This window comes from Calliphora vicina, chromosome 4 (genome assembly GCF_958450345.1).
Source record: "Calliphora vicina chromosome 4, idCalVici1.1, whole genome shotgun sequence".
Taxonomy (NCBI): domain Eukaryota; kingdom Metazoa; phylum Arthropoda; class Insecta; order Diptera; family Calliphoridae; genus Calliphora; species Calliphora vicina.
Genome location: NC_088783.1, coordinates 99,986,737 through 100,008,890, shown reverse-complemented (window position 1 = coordinate 100,008,890; position 22,154 = coordinate 99,986,737).

Genomic DNA, 22,154 nt, shown 5'->3' with positions numbered 1-22,154 from the left:
GCTTCCAAATTCTGAGGATAATATGCCTCTTCGATGAGTTATTCAGCACGATAACGACCCCAAGCACTCTTCACATGTTGTTAAATCGTGGTTAGCACAAGAAAGAGTTTCGGTAATGGAATGGCCACCACAATTACTAGATTTAAATCCCACTGAGAATATTTGGGAAATCGTTAATCAAAGAATCGACCCCGAAAATTGCACTAATTCAGATATTATGTTTCAAGGATTGGTAGATGCTTGGAACGCTATTCCTGCAAATTTTATTACCAATTTGATAGCTTCACTGCCTTGCCGATGTAAGACCGTCATTGAAAATATAGGATTTGCCACGAAATATTAAGTTTTATAGACAGAAATGTTTTAAAAGCAATTAGTTGCATATGTTTTGACCAATGAAATATCATCCCATACGTAGTTTTTTCTTTTTTTTTCTTTTCAATGCAAAAAATTCTGAATTAAATTTCATATTCTTATTTTTAAAGCATTAATAAAAAATTTTATAAGCAAATGAATATTTTTGTTTACATCTTAAACTAAGGAGTGAGATCGAAAAATTCTTAACATACATATATGTTTATAAAAAAGAAACCACTAAACTTACAGCTTTAATTTTTTTTTTATTTGATTGAAATTATTATTACAATTTACAAAAAAAATTATTTTTATAGTTTTAATCACTAGTGATGAAATTTTGAACCTTTTTCGGAAACCCTTCCATTAACGTTTTTATAGTGCTTTCTGTCACTTTGCTCGAACATGTAGTCCATCTCCGTTTAAAATCTACCACACTTTTGGACACCTTTTTTGTACTCTTCAATTCTCTTTTAACAAGAGCCCAATATCTCTCCACTGGCCTTAGCTCCGGGCAGTTTGGAGGATTTGCCTCTCTTGGTACAAATACCACATTATTGTTCTTGTACCACTCAAGGGCTTGTTTGCCATAGTGACAGGATGCCAAGTCAGGCCAAAAATAAGTGGACACATTATGAAGTCTTATGAATGGAAGCAGCCTTTTTTGTAAACATTCCTTGATGTAAATTTCGGTATTTATAGAGCCCGTTGTAACAAATGAGTGGCTTCTTTTGCCGCAACTGCATATTGCTTGCCATACCAAGAACTTTCTGGGAAATTTTGTCTGCTTTTGGGTCCTAAACTTTTCTTCAACATTCCCTCGAGCATCAGCAACATAAAATTTTTGACCTGGAAATTGCGAAAAATCTGCCAGAACATACGTTTCGTCATCCATTATGCAGCAAGAATATTTTTTTATAAAACTTGACTTCAATTTCCGTGCTCTGTTTTTGGCCTCTAAATTTTTAGTAGCGTTCCTGTCAGGAACTTTTTGAGCCTTGTATGTTTTTAAACCTGCATTAGCTTTAACTTTTCGTACCAAATAGTCCGAGCACTGAGCTAACCGGGCTGCTTTCCTACCGGATGTGTTGGGAGCTCTTTTGAAAATGCGTTCTATTTTTTTGGCTTTAGAAACATCATGTGGACCATTCCTTCTACCTGAACCAGGTTTTCTATCAACTGACAAGTTCTCCCGGTACTGTTTAATAACATTGGAAACAGTTTGACGGCAGACCTTTGTATGCTTGGCCAACTTTTTGTAAGACCAAGTTGGGTTTTGTTGAAAATATTTAATAATTTCAGTACGCACTTTTTTCTGGTCACTCATTTTAATCAGATTAACAAAAAAATTAATATAATTGACATTACACATAATAACTGACATGTTTTTCAAAGGTAACTTGATCAAAAAAAAATTCAAATAATACTTGGGTTAAAAAATGTAATGAAAAACGTGTGTTAAGAATTTTTCGATCTCACTCCTTAGTTTAAACCACTTTTGTAAAATTCTGTTGCTGGTTGCATATGTTTTGACCACCACTGTATATTGTGTTACTATAAATGGAAATTCTGTCGCGTACGGTATGTCACGTACGATATTAAATTGTATTTATTGTAAAATGATCCAAGGATTGTTTTTATTTTTAAATATGACGGATTGTAAAGGAAAAATATTTGGTTTAGTTTATGAAATTAAGAGAAGAAAACAAACCTCTGGCGATTTGTAAATTTTCGCATATTTGTACATGTACCTCAAAATCACTTCCGTTTTATGTCACGTACGATATACTTTTATTTCGCCCGATATTTTTAACAACAATGTTTCAAATGTACTTAGTTTTTTTTTAAATATAGTACCGTCAGAAATTATTTTTCAGATACTGTTATTTTTGCAAAATCTATTCCACTCTATAGGCGTACAAATGTCACGTACGATAACATGGAATTACTCAAATTTTTTTATTTTTTTCAAAAATAATTTCATTTAAATTTCAGCTTCTAATAGCGTATTTCGTTCATTTGTTTGGTCACAATATTTTCCAAAAATATTTCGAAAATAATGTTTATCAAGTCAAGGGTGCCCCGATAGACCAGTCGATAGTGTGCTGAACTATTAATCTGAGGGTTGCGGGTTCGATTCCTGCCAGAGACTCTGGGTGTAACTGCAGACAAGCAAAACGCTTCGCAATTTGTGTTTGTTTTTAAAAAAAAAAAAAAAAAAAACTTCATGTTTCATTGCATTCGAATTCAGCCTACCAAAGATTATTTGAAAATGGCTGTTTTGGATACTATAATTTAAAATAAATCATTAAAATGTTTGTCAATGAATGTACACAAATTTGCAAAAAATATATCTAAAAGAGAAAATGAAAAGAAATGTAATGTAATGGATAATTGTACTTGAAAAGAAAAAAAGGTGGTTTGTGGGAGCTGCAACATGTATGTGATGGAGGATATATCACTGATTATAAATGTAAATTAGATTGTCTCGAAGAACAGCTGTTTTATTACGATAAATACGAAAAAATTCACTGATAAAATGATTCGTGTTTTGTAACCTACTTTGTATGAGAAAAATATTTCATATTTTTTAGTAAGTAATTTTTGTCTATACATCGAGTTTAAAGAATTTGTAAAACCTTTAATGGACAAATTGTAGTGAGATCTTGATTATCAAACGTTGGTAGGGAACTGAAGACCTTATTAAAAATTTGTTTCTTATTCAGAACATCAATATCCTGAAAATCAATTCTTTGGGACACTCTAATCCATATAGAGTGATATACTTAGCTGTGCCGAATCTTGCATACCCTCCATCCGAATGAGACGATGAAATATTTTTCTCATATAGGGATAATGGGGGGGCGTTGGTTCAATAATGGACAGATCCTCACAAAAGTTGGTAAAAAGATTTAGGATCATATGAAACTTGTTGATGTCCAATTACATCACGATATTAATTATTATAAAACAATTATGAATGTTCAAGTCATTTTCTGAGCAAGCTAGCTCATTTCGTTTGGGCCCTATCTTATTTTAAACAGACAGACAGACGGGCGGACATAACTAGATTGTCTTAGAATCTTATTATCACCCAGAATATATCTACAAATGTGGGTCTGCGATAGATAATTATATGTGTTACAAACGGAATGACAGAATGAATATACCCAAATTTTTTGGATCTTAGGTATAAAAAGAACAAGATACATAGAAAATAGTTTGCATGTGGCTGTGGATGTCATTTGACAGTATGTCTATGGCTATACAAATACACAAATTTACTAGAAAATTAAGATATTGTGGTAACATCAGTGTTGCTGGAGTTAGTTTACACAACTAAATTCTCAAAATTATAGAAAATTTTAAAATATTTTCATTGTTCCTTAAGTTTATTAAATTTTTGAAAGATATAATTATTTCCCAAATGCTTTGTTTTAACTAAACTAGATTAGATGAAAGGGTTTAGAGAGTTATGTTTCTACGATAAAAATTATTGGGCAATTTGATGTCCTTTAAAGTAAAAAATCTAGTTTCTTCCCGATTCAAAACCTTAATAATAGACAATGTATGGGCAGCTCATTCAAAGACTTTTCATTTGATATTGTACTTTAGTTTATTTTAAAATCCCATTAATACTGGAAGTTTTGCAATCAAAACTCTTAGTTAACACGTGGTGATTTTGAAATGTGTACTAAATTGTATAGATTCCCTAATTAAGCTTAGACGCCACAATGTTAGGATTATAAAGATCCCAGTACACTTAGTACAAGGTTCGGCCTTGTAGCTTGATGCGACATTTATATCCCTTTGATTGTGATATCGAATATGATCGATGAATGAGTACTGGTGGTCTACAATTGCCAGATGTAGAATATTCAGAATGCTCTGGCCATCTCTTGCGAAGGTAATGAATATCAATCTAACATATGAATATGATCAAAGAGATATTGACATATAATTAAACTAATATAAATTTGTTTCTTAAATATTTTGGTTTTTCATAAAAACTACACTACTGTATTACAGTTAAATAAACTTTCAAATCACGTGCTATAACATAGTTTAGAAATACATTTCGCTTTTGAAAAATATATACTAAAGAAACCAGCAATTTCGACATACATATCTCAACAAAATTACACAATGAATTCTCTAACTCAAAAATTATTCAAGAAATTTTAAAATGTCCCATTTTACGATAATTACACAGAAATCGGCAACACTGGATAACATGTAGTTGTATAAATATCATTTTCTCTCTATCTACCTCTCTCTCCCTCTTTCTTGTGTTCATACATATATACCAGGGATGACAAATTACATTTATTAATTGTATGAACCAGCTTTTATAATTGTATTTCTTGGACCAAAACTATTTTTTATTCGAAATATTTTATATACTAGATACAAATTCTGAGTTACTTTAAATATAAAATAAGAAATTAATAAATATCTTGAATTCAATTGAGTCCGTTTCTAGCTTAGGTTTTTAGTTATATTCTATTAAGACAAAACATTTTCCATATTTCCTGATGAAGGAGTAATATATAATAGCCCTCTTACAATTTTGCGAGGTTTTTCAAAAACCTCGGTCTGGTCCAAAAATTATTTTTTATATTTAAATTTTTATACGATTTTAAAATTTACAGGTCAATCAAAAAAATCATGGTAAAAATTCGGGAAAGCTGATAGTTCTGATTCTCTAATTTTTAAAATTGAACTGTATTTTATGTAATTGATTTCAGTTTAACTAATTTTGTTTATGATTTGGTATTTAAAAGGTAAAACTAAATAATGCGTGTGATAAAGTTTTATTATTAACTAGTTGATCGCCCCGGCTTCGCCCGGTAGTATTTACTAATGTTAGTTCTTCAAGTTTCTCCAACCCACTCACACAAGCCTGTTCCTATTTATTTGCAAATAAAATATCGAAATTTGTACTGCATACTTTAGGGAGCTTTTTTATTACAGTTGACTGGACTCACAAAAAGAGAATTTCCGAGTTTTACCCGGAATTTTCTTTACAAACCATCTCCTGAAAATTTCGAATCGAATAAAAAAAAATCAGCCAAATCGCTCCAGTCGTTCTCACGTGATGACATTAAAAACATGGACCATTTCATTTTTATATACATAGATGAAAACATATGAGTGGTTATTTGAGGTCATGTAATGCCTTGTTACAATTTTGGTACTGTGTAATTCATTATTATCTACAATAAATTGGAAAATTTTCACGTTTGATTTATACCAAAAAAATTAAATTTCGAGAACTTTGTCATCTCTGGTATAAACAGAGTTCCAAACAAAATGTAACTGTTAAATACGACAACATATAAAAGTTAAATACAACCGCCACAAAACAACCATTTCAAAGCCCACAAAACAACAGCAACAACTACAACTCAAGTTAAACTAACAGCAGCAACAACAACAACAACGACCGAATGAAAAACAAATTATTTGTATACAACACAGTTGGTCCTTCTGCTCACAGCAGTATTTAATGCAAAGCTACAGTGGGTTTCACAAAAATGTCTAACTTCTATATAATTTTGAAAATACAGAATTATGATCAAATGTGTAATCACGTTTAATTTTTAACATAAAAGGCTTTATAATAGAGACATAACCGTGCAGCAGTTCTTCATTGACTGCTAGTAAGGAGTGAGATCGAAAAATTCTTAACATACATATATGTTTATAAAAAAGAAACCACTAAACTTACAGCTTTAATTTTTTTTTTATTTGATTGAAATTATTATTACAATTTACAAAAAAAATTATTTTTATAGTTTTAATCACTAGTGATGAAATTTTGAACCTTTTTCGGAAACCCTTCCATTAACGTTTTTATAGTGCTTTCTGTCACTTTGCTCGAACATGTAGTCCATCTCCGTTTAAAATCTACCACACTTTTGGACACCTTTTTTGTACTCTTCAATTCTCTTTTAACAAGAGCCCAATATCTCTCCACTGGCCTTAGCTCCGGGCAGTTTGGAGGATTTGCCTCTCTTGGTACAAATACCACATTATTGTTCTTGTACCACTCAAGGGCTTGTTTGCCATAGTGACAGGATGCCAAGTCAGGCCAAAAATAAGTGGACACATTATGAAGTCTTATGAATGGAAGCAGCCTTTTTTGTAAACATTCCTTGATGTAAATTTCGGTATTTATAGAGCCCGTTGTAACAAATGAGTGGCTTCTTTTGCCGCAACTGCATATTGCTTGCCATACCAAGAACTTTCTGGGAAATTTTGTCTGCTTTTGGGTCCTAAACTTTTCTTCAACATTCCCTCGAGCATCAGCAACATAAAATTTTTGACCTGGAAGTTGCGAAAAATCTGCCAGAACATACGTTTCGTCATCCATTATGCAGCAAGAATATTTTTTTATAAAACTTGACTTCAATTTCCGTGCTCTGTTTTTGGCCTCTAAATTTTTAGTAGCGTTCCTGTCAGGAACTTTTTGAGCCTTGTATGTTTTTAAACCTGCATTAGCTTTAACTTTTCGTACCAAATAGTCCGTGCACTGAGCTAACCGGGCTGCTTTCCTACCGGATGTGTTGGGAGCTCTTTTGAAAATGCGTTCTATTTTTTTGGCTTTAGAAACATCATGTGGACCATTCCTTCTACCTGAACCAGGTTTTCTATCAACTGACAAGTTCTCCCGGTACTGTTTAATAACATTGGAAACAGTTTGACGGCAGACCTTTGTATGCTTGGCCAACTTTTTGTAAGACCAAGTTGGGTTTTGTTGAAAATATTTAATAATTTCAGTACGCACTTTTTTCTGGTCACTCATTTTAATCAGATTAACAAAAAAATTAATATAATTGACATTACACATAATAACTGACATGTTTTTCAAAGGTAACTTGATCAAAAAAAAATTCAAATAATACTTGGGTTAAAAAATGTAATGAAAAACGTGTGTTAAGAATTTTTCGATCTCACTCCTTAATTTAGGCTGTAGTCAATTTATAGTATTTTACACTTTCGAGAGTTATTTTACCCACCAGAAGTAATCTATTGGAGAGTCAATTGCCACTAAGTGTGGTTTGTGGATCAGTCAGTTAACATTTTTATCGGTTAAAAAGTCTGCAATATATAGACAAGAAATACTTAACAAATGAGTTTTATATATGAAGAAATCACATTTGCTAATCGGCCAACAGAGGAACTACAAATTGACAATTGTAGTTATTCCTGTTTTTTCGTTAAGTTTATATTTTCTGTAGTCATTCTTTGGGTCCTCATTTTTCAAACCAACCAAACCTCTAATTCAACTTAAAAGCTCCAATATTTTAATACTCTCTTTTTAAATTTTAACAGAATCTTACATATTTAGAGAAATTTCAGTTAGTTGGTTTCACAAAATTCTTTGAATTTTGTTTTGTTTGAACCGAAAACTGAAACAGCATGATCCATTGCAGGATTTTTTCTGACTTTTGACACTATAATCCTCATCTGTAAACATCTTCATGTTGCCAATGTTAAATTTTGTTCTCTTTCTATTACCAATTTGTTTCTAAAAGAACTTACTGTTAATACAGGACACATTGCACAGTACACAGTATGTATATGGTTACATATTTGTAAAATGTTGTGTATTGTGTTGTCGTTTATTTTATTTTGCTTTTTTGGTTGTTTTGGCATGAATAATAAAAGTAAGAAGTAAAACAAAATGAAAACTCTTGATGTCATTAATAAAATTATCACTACGACGGTACACACACCAATTAAGCAACCTGCCAACGTACTTGTATTCAACATTTGACACCACCAACACCTTCCACCACCGCAAATGTTGCCATAATAACCTTGCAACACCATGAAGTGGTTAACTTATACACATAGATTCATAGATTCAAGTGTATATATAAACAAGAACAATGAGCAACTATAGAATATATTCTAGGTAGAGAATGTAAGTAAAACTTCTAAAATTTGTATGTACACATGTATGTGGGTGGGTTTGTATCTTAATTTTCTTTACACAGCTTCTTTGTTCTTTGTAAATATGTAGGTATATTTAAATAAGGACCCATACATGGTATACAATGCTTACTTTTTAAAACATTGTCTAGTTTTTAATCACGACATTGGCATATTTCAGTTGCCGAGCATTGAAAATCCTTTAATTGTAGATTGTAATATTGCTCGTCAATATCGGTCTCATAAGTCTTGCTGCTTGAGTCACAGCGAACTGTATCTAATACCGATTCGAGCAAGGATGATATTTTTAGATTTTTTGGAAAAATGCGCTTTATTGGCTCATATTTTACCTTGAAATATTTTTAATATTTCATTGCAATTTTGTTGAAATTGCTATTTTTATGTTAAGTATGATCTTACCAACTATTAACGCAAATTAGAAAACGCCATAGCTGATGTATGTATATTGGGTGCGTTTAGTCCTAGAAGTCGTTGGTTTCAAATGCGTTAATAACGAATTGGCACAAATTGATTTGGTTTGTTTTTAATGCACAGAGAAAGCAGATTCGTAATTGCCAATCGAATGATTCTACCTTAGTGATCGTATTATACAGTTGTGGTTACAAAATTTTTGGAACAAAAGTTTGGTTGCTTCAACCTGACTTTTTGTGGATAGAAATTCAACCGAATGTGCAACCGAATCATTCGATTGGCAACAAATTCGGTTGCTACTATGAATCTGTTTTCTCTGTGTGTATATTAATTTTTTGAGTTTGTAGTTATCAAGCCAGTTTAACCGTAATGATCGGATCTGGCAAGTATTGCGAAATCGATCCAAAGTTTCACGAATTAATAGCTCTGCTGGATTATAGGCACCATAAAATGCACGTAATGCTTGATGGGTTTTTGTCGATTTGTACCACCAATTTCAAAAAATATTTGAACAATTTGCAAACTAACCTCAAAACAACCGAGAACTATCAAATCAGCTCCTACAGAAAACAGTGCGTTTGCTATTTTGGGAAGGATGGCAATCATACATTTGAAACATTTAAATTTATTTTGGAGAAAAACAAATTAGAGTGAAATACATACACAGAAAAAAGAAATACATATGTATGTACATTAGGTATATAACTAATTTTGGCGGAATTTTTGGCATACCACCACGTGATGGCCAATGTTGTATTAGTAATGAAAATAATTTTTTTAGGTCATTTGAAATCAAAAACATCACGCACCAACACCAATTTCTAAAATAAACCAAATTTTTTTTTCTGTGAAAAATTATATAATTAATTTCATATTTTTTTGCAAGTGTAAGGGATACTTCCCTTATTTAAAAATTATCTTTTGAAGTATGTCCGCAGTTATTATTATAATAATATATATTGTTTTTCAAAATAATTGAAAAAATTGAATGAAAAACTTTATTGCGTTTGGTGCGTGAACTTTTTAACAACCGCGAAAAAATAATACCAAGGTTTTTCATATTTTTTAATGCTCTATTCGACTATGCTATGCCAATTTGCATATTTGCAAATTCTTTTTCCAAACTATTTTCATTCAGAATAAGAACGTCTTCATAAATATTATAAAATTGTACATGTCGGAAATTTTTGCTTTTTTCACATACATTTTTTGATATTTTGTAATAAATTGCTTTACACAATGATTTAGTATTTTTGTATAATAGCCCTATATTGGCCAATCTTTCCAGATTAATCAACAAAATCTGAAACATAAAAAATATCAAAAAAAACATCCATTAACATAAAAGCATTTCATCTTCTTCCAAAAATGCAGTAATTTTTGCGCACATTTTCTATATTCTAACATAAAAAATTTTCCAAAAAAAATTTCAAATATTTTTGAGCAACATAAAAATATAAATGAAAATTTTAGTATTTTTTTCAAGGCCCCTAGATTTTTTTTGAAAACAAAAAATATGAAAATAATAGTACTATTTAACCCTTAAGTGCATGATTTTTACTTTTATTTTTCTATAAATTATCAAATATTTATTTGATTTTTATTTATTATATTTCCTATAGCTTTAATTTGATTTATAATATATTTAGCTGAGACTACTCCATTTGATTTTGCTGAAGGAGAATCTGAATTAATATCAAGCTTATATTCGTCTAAAGTTAAGTGGAACTGGAATGTAGACAATTGGCAACAATATGCATTTAAGGGTAAAGAAATTAATTAATAAATGTTATGAATTGAAATCAATGAAATCAAATCATTCTACATATTTATGTTGAAAATTTTTTCTGTGTATACATATCTTTCACCTTAGTATTTATTTGATTAGATCCCGTTTATTTGATTAAAAATATTTTACAAAGTATTTCCAGCAGATCTGTTCCTATAGCATTTAAATTTGTTTATTACTACAGCAGTCTATAGACTGCTTTACCCGATACGCGATATAGGTAGTGTTGCCACATAACTAAAGTCAAATAACTGGACCATAAGAAAAATTTACCTGGATTTTTAAAAAATAACTGGACAATGTAAAAATGCACTTATAGTTCAAAAAAGTTATGTTTTTTATACATAAAAAATAAAGAAACGTTAAATTCAGTCCTACATACATATCGTCACCTAAATTGCTAAACAACGTATCATCAAAAAATTCGAAGTTGATTTTGTTATTGATCTACTACATCATATTACATATGTGTAAAAAATTTTTAACTTTTTTTTAGAAAACATTAACTCAAAATAAAGTAAGACGCATATCATAAAAGAAAAGTGTACTTTTTTATAGAATATATTTCTAGTTTTATTGTAATTCAAATTTTAAAATTTTGTTTAAATATCACAAGTGGGAGAATCCATATCAAAACGGACAGAAAACTGCTATTTTTGGATTTGACAACTTCGATTTTAATCAAAATTACCACACATATTACGGTTCCAAAGGGTTCCTCAAATCAATCATCGGAAAGCCTTTCCATTTCAAAAATATCGCAATTTTAAAATTGAAAAATTTGTTAAAATTGTCTAAAATTATATACACATAATTGCCCATAATACTCAAAGTCCAATATAATTTTTGATTCCATTTTAAATGTAAAGATATTGTCCTTAAAATTGTTTACTTCCAAAAGGTTAAAGGTCAATTTTCGGAGTAATGTAAAAAATATCAAAGATGGAATATCTTGAGCAAAAGCAACATATATTTGATATTTCTAAAAATTTGAAAGCTTGATAAGTTATCCCACGATAAAAGAGATTGTTTTAAAATTAAAAATTTAATTTTGTGGTAAAGTGATTCGTCTCCGAAATCATATCATTGATATAAGTACGTAATATCATTTTTTAAAAATTTATTTGCTTTTAATTGTAAAGGTTTCGTTTCGAGAGATGAAATATTTTTTAACCCTCCGTTACTCGCAGCTGATCTAGTTGATACAGTAAAATTCCTTTTATTGTAAATTTTTTTAAACACCCTAAGTTTTAAGCTAATTTTTGATAAAAGTATATTTATACTGCAATTTTATTTGTATTATTCTTTTAAATACTTTGAATTTATTGTTTTTTATGTTTTCGAAATAAAAAGTGAAGAGATTATTTTCAAACGCGCCTTTCTTTTATTGATATTAATTTGATACATTGCGACTAGTCTCGATTGAAAATGATTGCAACTAACGAAGGGTTAAAATAGTTACAACTTTGCTTCCATATTTTAACCGATTTTTAAGGCATTTCAAAAGATTATTCACTGTACAGTTCTACAATAGTAAAGGAATCACTTTCTAGGGCTAAATTCATGCATTACATTATACATAAAATACAAATAAGCCTCTGACAAACCTATATCCATATATTCTTCATCATCATTATTACAAATTCACATGTGACTTTTCGACAAGCGTTTTGAAGAGGTATTTTTTTACCTCTTTACTGCTGACCAATGATATATGTATTAATCGGTCGGTTGCTTACTAGGTTCGAATCACTGTAAGGAAAAAATACAAATGACTATACATTTGCAATCACAATTGTATAACTGTACAAAATATTAATTAAAACAAATATAATTAATAAAAAAAATATTTTGCAAAATTGAAGAAATTATTTTTTAACTGGACAAATTTTGTTTTAGCTGGAAACTGGACAATCCAGGCCATTCCAGGCCGTCTGGCAACCCTAGATATAGGTATCAATAATGTTTGTTATTTGGAGGACTAGCGGAAATCGCTAAGCTGCTCATTAATTAAAATAAGGTATTAGTGTTTCTTTATTTCAGATCTCAAAACCAATGTACGACAAAGGAATTAATAAATATTCACCAATATGTATTAATTTTCTTAAATTCAGCAACCAATTTAAATGCAACAAAATTAAACTCCAAATATTAATTCCCAAACAATTTCCTATTTGTGTAACAAACAAACAGAAGAAACAAGAAATCCAAAATAAAATGAATATCAATCAATTAATATAATAATAACGAATCATTTAAACAAAATTCAATTCAAACCAATTTACGATAAAATGAACCAGCAACAAAAGAAAAAGAAAGAAACAACTACAAAATTAATGAAAATCCTCAACATTGAAGTGGGATATCCAACAACTACTACACACACAAACAGTTTTGGGCAAAAGCCAAACACATAGAATTTATTCATATATACAAAGCTCACACGACCCATCATCCCACCCACAACAACAGGAACATGAAGCAGGATACAAGCAAAACACTGCAACACTCGATGGTTTTATAATGGGTTAGAGAGGCGCTAGAAGAGCATGAATAAGAGAAATATGAAATGAAAACCACTTACAGCAACAAATGCACAAATAATAATTTTATGAGGGTAAATTGAAATAATAACGAAAAACTCCGCCCTGCAGTCAGTGTTGCCAGACAAAGTTTACCTTATGTCCCCAATCTGAAAGTCGATGTCCCCAAAAAATCCCCATTTGAAATCCCCAATTTTGTCACCATAAAAAAAATTAAATTATATTGTTAATACTAAATTTTACTATGTTGAGTTTAACAAACTAAAGTTGCAATCTGGCATAATAACATACGACAAGCATTTTTACATCTATTTACCTCATTGTCAGTTTTCAAAATGTTGATTCATCGATTTTGGAACAAGTTGTTTGGAAGATGTCATTTTACTTTGAAACCTGCCAAAGAATTCTTGATGTTTATCCGATTTTTGTATGAATTAGTTTTTATAACTCCTTGAGAAATCAAGAGCTTTATAATATTCGATTTTTTATTCCAGAAAAAGAAAGTATATTTTGTAAAAAATGGACAAAATAAGCCATAATTTCACCGCATCGGAAGTGGAATCCATTTAAATATAATTTAAAAAAAGCATTGAAAAACTCATTGTCGTATTAAAATAGAACTTAAAGATAACACTCTGCTGCAAAATAAAACTTTTTGTCAGAACTTGAAAAGCGACCCAATGGTGGTTGTAGACCTAGGTGAGGGAATACTAAAACCGTTTTCAAAGATTTTGAAACTTCCTCAAAATTTTGAGTTATTTTGAAAAAAACTGTTTTAAGTAGTACTTAGTACCTCTAACTCACAAATTTTGCATATTTTTTTCGTTGTTTTTCAAATTCAACAAAGTTATTTTAATTTTTTTCTATGAAAACCTATTTTTTTACACAGTGTTTTAAAGACAATAGAATATATAGAAATAAACATTACTTGTCGAAATCGGTTTATATTTGCAAAAGTTATTAAACTTTTTCGAAAAAAGTTCCAAAGAAGGGTATATTGAGTTAGAGCTGATGTTTGCAACGTGCAAAAATATTGTCCCAATACCCACCTTAAAGTATACCAATATGTTCTGGATCACTTTCTGAGTCGATTTTGCGATGTCCGTCCGTCCATGTAAACCTTGTAATCAAACTACAGGTCGTAATTTCAAAGATAATTTGGTACAAGCTCTTGTATTGCCCCAAGGACGAAGCCTATTGAATTTGATTAGAATGGGTACATCATTTCTCATAGCCCCCATACGATTGCCCTATCTGAAAATAGTTAAGCTGTCATAAATATCTTAGTTATATAGATATAAAAAACAAATTCAGCAAAAATAAGTTTTATATATGCCGAACCTGCCTCACCAAATTTACCATATAATGCCCACATCCGAAAATTATTTTAATGAGTATAGATTTCTTAAAAATATTTCAAACTCAAATAAAATTCAACACAAATAGTTTTCATATACATATACAGAAGACATGTTAAGAACTAAATTTTCTTTATACATTGCAATAAAAATGTATATCAATGCATTGGTATAAGCTTTCATATCAAAATAAGTATTGAAATGCTATTAAAATTAAATTTTGTTTTTTTTTAGATATTCTTAACAAAAACAATACTTATAACTTACAAATGTATCAAAAGATGCACGGTATTTTAAAACGTAATCAGTTTTCTTTCCAAACCCGTTTAAAAATATAAAGTCGGACAAAAACTGACTAAAGCTGGCCCACACGGAATGATTTGTGATTGAAAATTTTCAATTACTTGTGATTTTTATCGCGCACATCCCCATTAACAAGTAACAAGATGTCGAACACGACCAAATCATAATCACAAATCAACCGTGTGTGGCCAGCTTAAGTTACAGGTCGACGATAAGTTGAAGAACATCATTGAAAACTTTTTTTTTTAATAAATTCTGAATTTGAGGATGTTTTTTGAAATTTTTTGACATTTTTTTCACTTTCGCACAGTGTAATTAACATTTAAATACGAAGTCAAAAATTGGCTCCTAGAGAATGATTCAGCTTTCTGTGATTAGCAAGAATTTAAAACAATTTAATATCTGTGAACTTTTGATGAAATCCTTTTTTAATTTTTTTATTATCAAAATAGTGTCCTGGAAACGAAAAATCTAAAATTTTTGTGTTTTTCATCAAATTCTGAAGAAATGAAAGAAATAAAATATGATTATTTAAACAAAATATAAAACCAAATAGATTAGAAATTGAAATGTTTGTCAATAAATAGCTCTTCTGCTTTATTACTAGGCCAAGTACTCTACATTGTGAATACCGTTAATGTCTAAAAATGTAAAATCCCCAAAAATGGATGTAAATCCCCAAATTTTGTTAAAATCCCCAAATCCCTCCCCACGAAATTCTGTCCCCAAAAAAATCTTGAAATCCCCAAATTGGGGACAAATCCCCACATCTGGCTACACTGCCTGCAGTGAACAAAAGATGAACAACTGAACTAAAAAACAAAAATTATCAACTTGTAAGAAGCATCGGCAGCAGCAGCAGAACACACACAACTACTCAAATTGTAAGTTGTTTGGCAGTAAAATAAAAGCCAACGACGACGACAACAACAGCAACCCTGCAAAGCAACAACCACAACTAAATACACAACAAATTAAATAAGAAAATTATAAATTGAAAAACCAAAAACAATATACACAACATAAATCTAAGAGGGGGAATGTACTCAGAGAGATTGAAAAATAACAAATAATTTCCCGTTATTTTTTAACGCACCAGAGTGAATGAGACATTGGAAGAGTTTCAGATATATAACCATCTCTTTTATTCAGAGTAATAGAAAAACTTAAGCAGCCATATTGCAGAATTCTGTTTGTGGTCGTTTGTGGGGGCATGTGATTGTGCATGAGTGTGAGTGTGTAAATTGAATTTTGTCGTTGCTGTTGTTTTGATCTGTTTTTTTTTTGTATTTTTTTGCTGTGCAGACATTTATGAATTATTAAAGGTAAGAGAGCCGTTCAACAGCCAACATTGACTTCATACTCCATATAGACGGCGGAAGTTGTTAAAATACAGCAACAACTATAAAATAGACTACATAAGAAAACTTTAAGCAAAAAGAAATGAAAAATAAATTAAGCTGCGCTCAGTTTGGTGTAACAGGATTGCCAGACATTTCAAATTCACCCCTACCGAATTCTAATTAATAAAGTTTTTCTGGTTTTAGCCCCATTAACAATAAAAACATAAGTAAAAGTTAACACTAATCACAGGTCTCAATTTTAAAACTTCTCAGTTAAAAACAAGTAAGAGTGCTATATTCGGCTATGCCGAATCTTATATACCCTTCACCTTTGTTGTGGATGCATCATTATTTTTTATAATTAGTATATACATAGGTATGTATGTACATTGCCCACTTTCAGCTTACAGCATCCAAAATTTATCAAGAACACAAAAAACGACAACAACGCCAAACGAAACAGAACACCAAAAGAAAAAACAAAATACGCAAGGCAATGAAACCAACACACATCCAAACATACGTTTAATTGTATAAAAAACAACAACAACGCCAAAAGAAAAACAAAATACGCAAAGCATGCACATTCAAACATACGATTTGTTGATTTTTTGTCAAAAAAACCAACACACAACCAAACAAAAGTTTAGTTGTATAAAAAACAACAACAACGCCAAAAGAAACAAAACACAAAAAAAAAACAAAATACGCAAAGCTTGCACATCCAACCATACGTTTTGTTGTTTTTTTGTCAAAGCATGCAATACATTGTGTTTTTTGATGAAATTTTCAGAGGTTGTCTCGGATTTTTGCTCATATCTCCGTTATTTATGGACGGATTTTGCTGATTTTAAATAGCAAAATTCTCGAAAGTATGTCTGACAGAATTGTTGAAGATTTGGATCCCGGAGATATCTGGGGCCTTCAGAAAATTGATTTCAACAGACAGACAGACAGACAGACAGACGGACATGGCTTAATCGACTCCGCTATCTATAAGGATCCAGAATATATATACTTTATAGGGTCGGAAATGAAAAATGTAGAAATTACAAACGGAATGACAAACTTATATATACCCTTCTCACGAAGCTGAAGGGTATAATTAACCCAAAATTTAACTACAAAAGTAATAGACATTTTAGTGAAAATTTTAAAAAATATAGTTATCTTAATTTTCTATTGTTAATGAGGTTAGACGTTTTATTGTACCCACCACCAAAACGATGGGGGGGGGGTATATTGAGTTTCTCATTCCGTTTATAACAAACCGAAATATTGGTCGTAGTATATGTGTAAATTATGGGTCCTTATAAAATTCTTAGACAAACTAGCTCTGTCCGAAGATCTGTTCGTTTTTTGGCACAAATGAGACTCGAGTAAAGGATACTTGGTATTGAAAATGGGTAAAATAGGTCAAGTGCAACCATAGTTATAAACCAAAAATATTTATATTTTTCAAAAATGTTTTGCTATTTCCTTTAAATATATTGCAGATAATGTCATCAAATTTTTAACAAATTTCTTTTGATAAAAATACATGCTCTGTTGAAATTGGCAATAATTGATCTATTATTTCATATTTACCTATAGCGCATACTTTTTAGGACTTCAACAGTCACTGTTAGCCTATAAAGGGGTTTGTTTTACTGAAAGCTTCACGATATGTATGTGGGCATGGACTTAACTAAAATCCGCAATAATTACAATGGTTAAATTTTTCATTCCATTGGATTTATTTTATTTTACTATGTTTTGATGTATGTATGTAAATTTACAAACAAAAATGGCGCTATGAACAAAGTCCCCAAACCACAAATGAATCAAAACACCAAAATGGGGGGCTTTATTCATTATGAATTAAAACCCTAAAGTTCTAAATGAAATAAATCCCCAACAAAAGGAACTAAACCCCAACAAAAAAAAACAAGAGTGCAATATTCGGCTATGCCGAATCTTATATACGTGGATGCATTATTATTTTTTTTAAGGTTTTTGCTCATGAAGGTCATCTAACTTCGGAAAAAATATTACAAAGAATCCTGGACGTCAAACTTTTGTGATATTTATTAAAAACGAAACATAAAAATGTATATTAAATGACTACAAAAAAATTAAAACTGTTTTAGTCCTCTTTTTATAATTATTTTCATTTGTCTCCCTCACGATACTCCAACAGTAGTCTCCTAGCATATTCTGATCCCAAAAACCTTGATAATCCCTCTCGAAAAACTTCAAATCTTGATGGAAACGCTCTCTATGTTCGTCAGTCATGTGTCAGAGGTTTTCCTGGAAAAAATCCACATGAGAATGTAAAAAGTGAATTTTGAGGGACATATTTACACCCATCAGTTCAAAATTATGTAATAAATTCGCAACAATATCTCTGTAATTTTACATTTCTTATTCCCCAAAAATTCTTGAACAAGTTTAAAAGAATTCCATGCTGCTTTTTCAACATCGGTTAATAGACACTCAAATTTGGTATCACCCAAAATTTATCTTATTTGAGGACCCACAAATATCCTTTCTTTTAATTTAGCCTCAGAAAGACTCGAGAACACGCTGCATAAATATAAAGCTTTTGCGACATTTTTCATTAAACCTAATTTAATGTGGAGTGGCGGCAAAACTATTTTTTGTGGGTCAACCAAACTGATATTTTTAATGTTCATTTTACCTAGAATATATTCACTACAATTTGTGCAAATCGAATGATGGACCCACTTTTTATCCTGATTTAACACGGGGAATCCAAAATAATGTAAATAAACAAATTAACTGAATATTTTTTCCACAAATAAAACAAAAATGGTCTGCTTTTATTTTACACTTTCTAGAAGACATTTTAAAATAGTTCTTACTTTAAGTTTTGTATTTAATAGCGATTTATTAACGTTTATCTACAAAAAAATACAACTCTGAAAGTATCTAATAGCTTCGCCAGAGTGTTGAGTACCCAAAAATGATGTAAATACCTAATTACCATAAGTCGGTACACTACAGTATGCATTAGTAGTAGTCAGGCCAGGTGAAATATAAAAACCCATATATCTCAAAATTTTGACGTATAGGTGGGAAACAAAAAATGGTCAATTAGCTAGCGTCTCTAGCTCTTCTCAAAAATATAAGTTTCATTCCATGAGCAAATAAAACTGTTTGACGTGTAAACTAGTGTAATTAGTATATATCTACATTTATTCGGTATATTCAAAGTTCGTATGATTTAGTTTGATAACGTAAACTATATTTGGTGTAATGTTTCGCTTTACCGAGAAGATCGACTTGTCGAACTAAGACACTCCCAGGTTGTGTTTGATATTTAAATAGTGTATAACATATTGCAAGGATAGTACATTAGGGAGATTTATCAGCTGAGATTAATTTCAAATAAATTGGGAAAGATTATACATATTATAGTAAATTATAAAATTCAGTCTTCAAAACAAAATCTAATTCAAAACAATTATCTAATCCGTGAGTGTGGATCGAGGTCAACGACAATGATTTGTGCTTTTTTATAAGGAACGTCAGTAAATACATTGATTTGTAAATATGATATTCGTATGGAAAGATGCGAAACTGGCATTGACGGAGTATCTATCAGTGTCATTCAAAGCACACCTCTATATGTTTTTTTTGCATACACGAAGGTTCTTTCAGGCATGCCTAAGGGAATACCCCAATTGTATGATAGCATAACATCCCAGGTGGAATTGTTTTCTCAACATGACATTATGTTCATTGGCTGGGATAACTTTAGTTACCTCATGTAGTAGGTGTTCCGAGTTTTTTTCAAATTTTGACCACTCTTTTCTTATTAGATGATGCCAGAAAATAATATTTGATCAATGCGCAAATTGCGTCCTTAGTGTACTAAGTACTAGCTTACTGCTGTTTAGCGCCTCATGCAATAGCATGAGGTGAAGAGGCTACCAAATATTCGGCTAGTTCACAGTTTAAATTTGGACCGCATATGCTATGAAGCTAAGATCAAACATTAATCGCCTAGGTTGTAAAGAGTGTTGACTATGACGATGGTGAAAGTTGAAGATTAAGTGCAGTGAAGGAGTTGTATATTTCGCAGAGATAACCAATTACCTGACTGCAGCCCGTCGAATATATACTTGCAGGAGTATAAAAAGGTACAATTAAAAAGAAGCATTTCTCTCTAAGCTCTACCAACGATTGCTGATCACTTAGTTTTCATTCACTATACATCTCTTTGCATTGTTTGGAATAATATACTGGAGGATGTCGTGAGTGTGTGGCATGTCTAACAGTGTCAAGAACCGTTTTAAACAAAGTAATTGCGGAATTAAATCTGGCGATCAGTCTGGTAGATGACTGATCAGTTGGAGGAAGAGAAGAGCCTCAAGGATCTTTGCTGCAGGAGACAATAGTGATATTGGTCTATATGATTGTCCCTCACTCGCGTCTTTCTCATGTTATAATATCGTGATGACTCTACGTCTTTCTTGCAGCTTCAGTTGCCGTGTAAAGTTGTGTGCCCGAGACTGAAAAGGTTGTAAAATCTCATGTGGTTTCCGCAAATTAATTGGTAATCTATCTATCCGTTTATCCTCATATACCATTCAACGATTCAGCTACATCGTTCATATCACGCCAAGCAAACTAGGACTTGTTGTGGTAATATTTGGTGAGCTAGTGCAATTACCCTTATCTCGGGGGTAGCCATTGGCCAAAGAAATCATCAACATTTCAATTTGATTGATCACTTGAATTGATGTTCATAGACTGGAAGTAGACGGTTGGTTAAGGACATGAGGAAAACTTGAGTATCGATGTAGAATAGCCGATCAGATGACATTGAAATTGATGTATGACAATAATTTATATTCGATTTGTATAGAGGATCAAAAAGTAAAAAATCGTATGGCAGAAACGCAATCTACGGAAGGTTAGGTTAGGTTAGGTTATAAAGGCAGCTAGTATCAACCAGCTCACTTGTGTCCATAAATTGGTCCCTTTGTGTTACCCTAAAGGACCATGCTCATGACCTCAAGAGGTCCTTCACATGTCAGAACTGGGCTCAATGCCGAACCAACCTGTCGCACGAATGAACGATTCCATCTTCCTGACATCCAGTGTAGATAGATCCGCTAGGCCGTGCAAAAAAGGACTATCTATTGTCGCAGTCCGAGCCCCTGCTAGGGCAGGGCAAAGGCAGAGGAGATGTTCAATCGTCTCATCCTCGTCTTCATCATGGCAACTCCTACAGAAGTCATTATATGGAGTATTCAGTCTCCTGGCATGTGCACCTATCAAGCAGTGCCCCGTGAGCACTGATATTAGAGCTCGTAGACTAGCCAGAGGTAGCCCCGTGAGGGACATTGACCTGTGAGTCTCGATATCGAGCAATTTGTCAAATTAGACCATCTGAGTTGAGCAGACTCAAATAATTTACGCTGTGTGATTGACTTACAGCAGGATAGCGGTAAACCGACCAAGTGATCGATCTCATCGACTTGAAGACGTGAGCCTCTTTTGGCCAGTTCATCCGCAATAGCATTGCCAGGTACACCAGAGTGACCTGGCACCCAGTATAGCTTCAGGTTAGAATGTCTCGCCATCTCATTAAGAGATGCCCGGCATTCATGTACCAATCTGGATGTCGAATAGACGCCAGATAGGGATTTGATATCAGGTTTACTGTCAGTACAGATTCCGATATTCACACCAAATAGCCTATAGTACTTCATCCAGTGTACCGCCCTTTTAATCGCTGAAATCTCAGTTTGGATTACACTACATTGATCATGTAGCCTGAAACACACCCTCTTCTGAAGATGGGGAATATAAAAGTAACCACCCACCCCAACCGCAGACTTGGAGCCATCTGTATATGTGACAAACGTGTCCATAGAAGAAGGAGACTCGCCCGTCAACGACACAGAGAAGCGTCTGTCAATAAAGCGTAAGGGTGTGCAATAGTCAATATTAACAGGGAGATAAGATATATTTCGCAAAATGAAAGCATGGCCAGCACAACTAGACCTCCATGCTCCTACAGTACTTAACCTAACCGCCGAATTTATGGCCATTAGATCAGCCGGTAGCCAGTGCATCA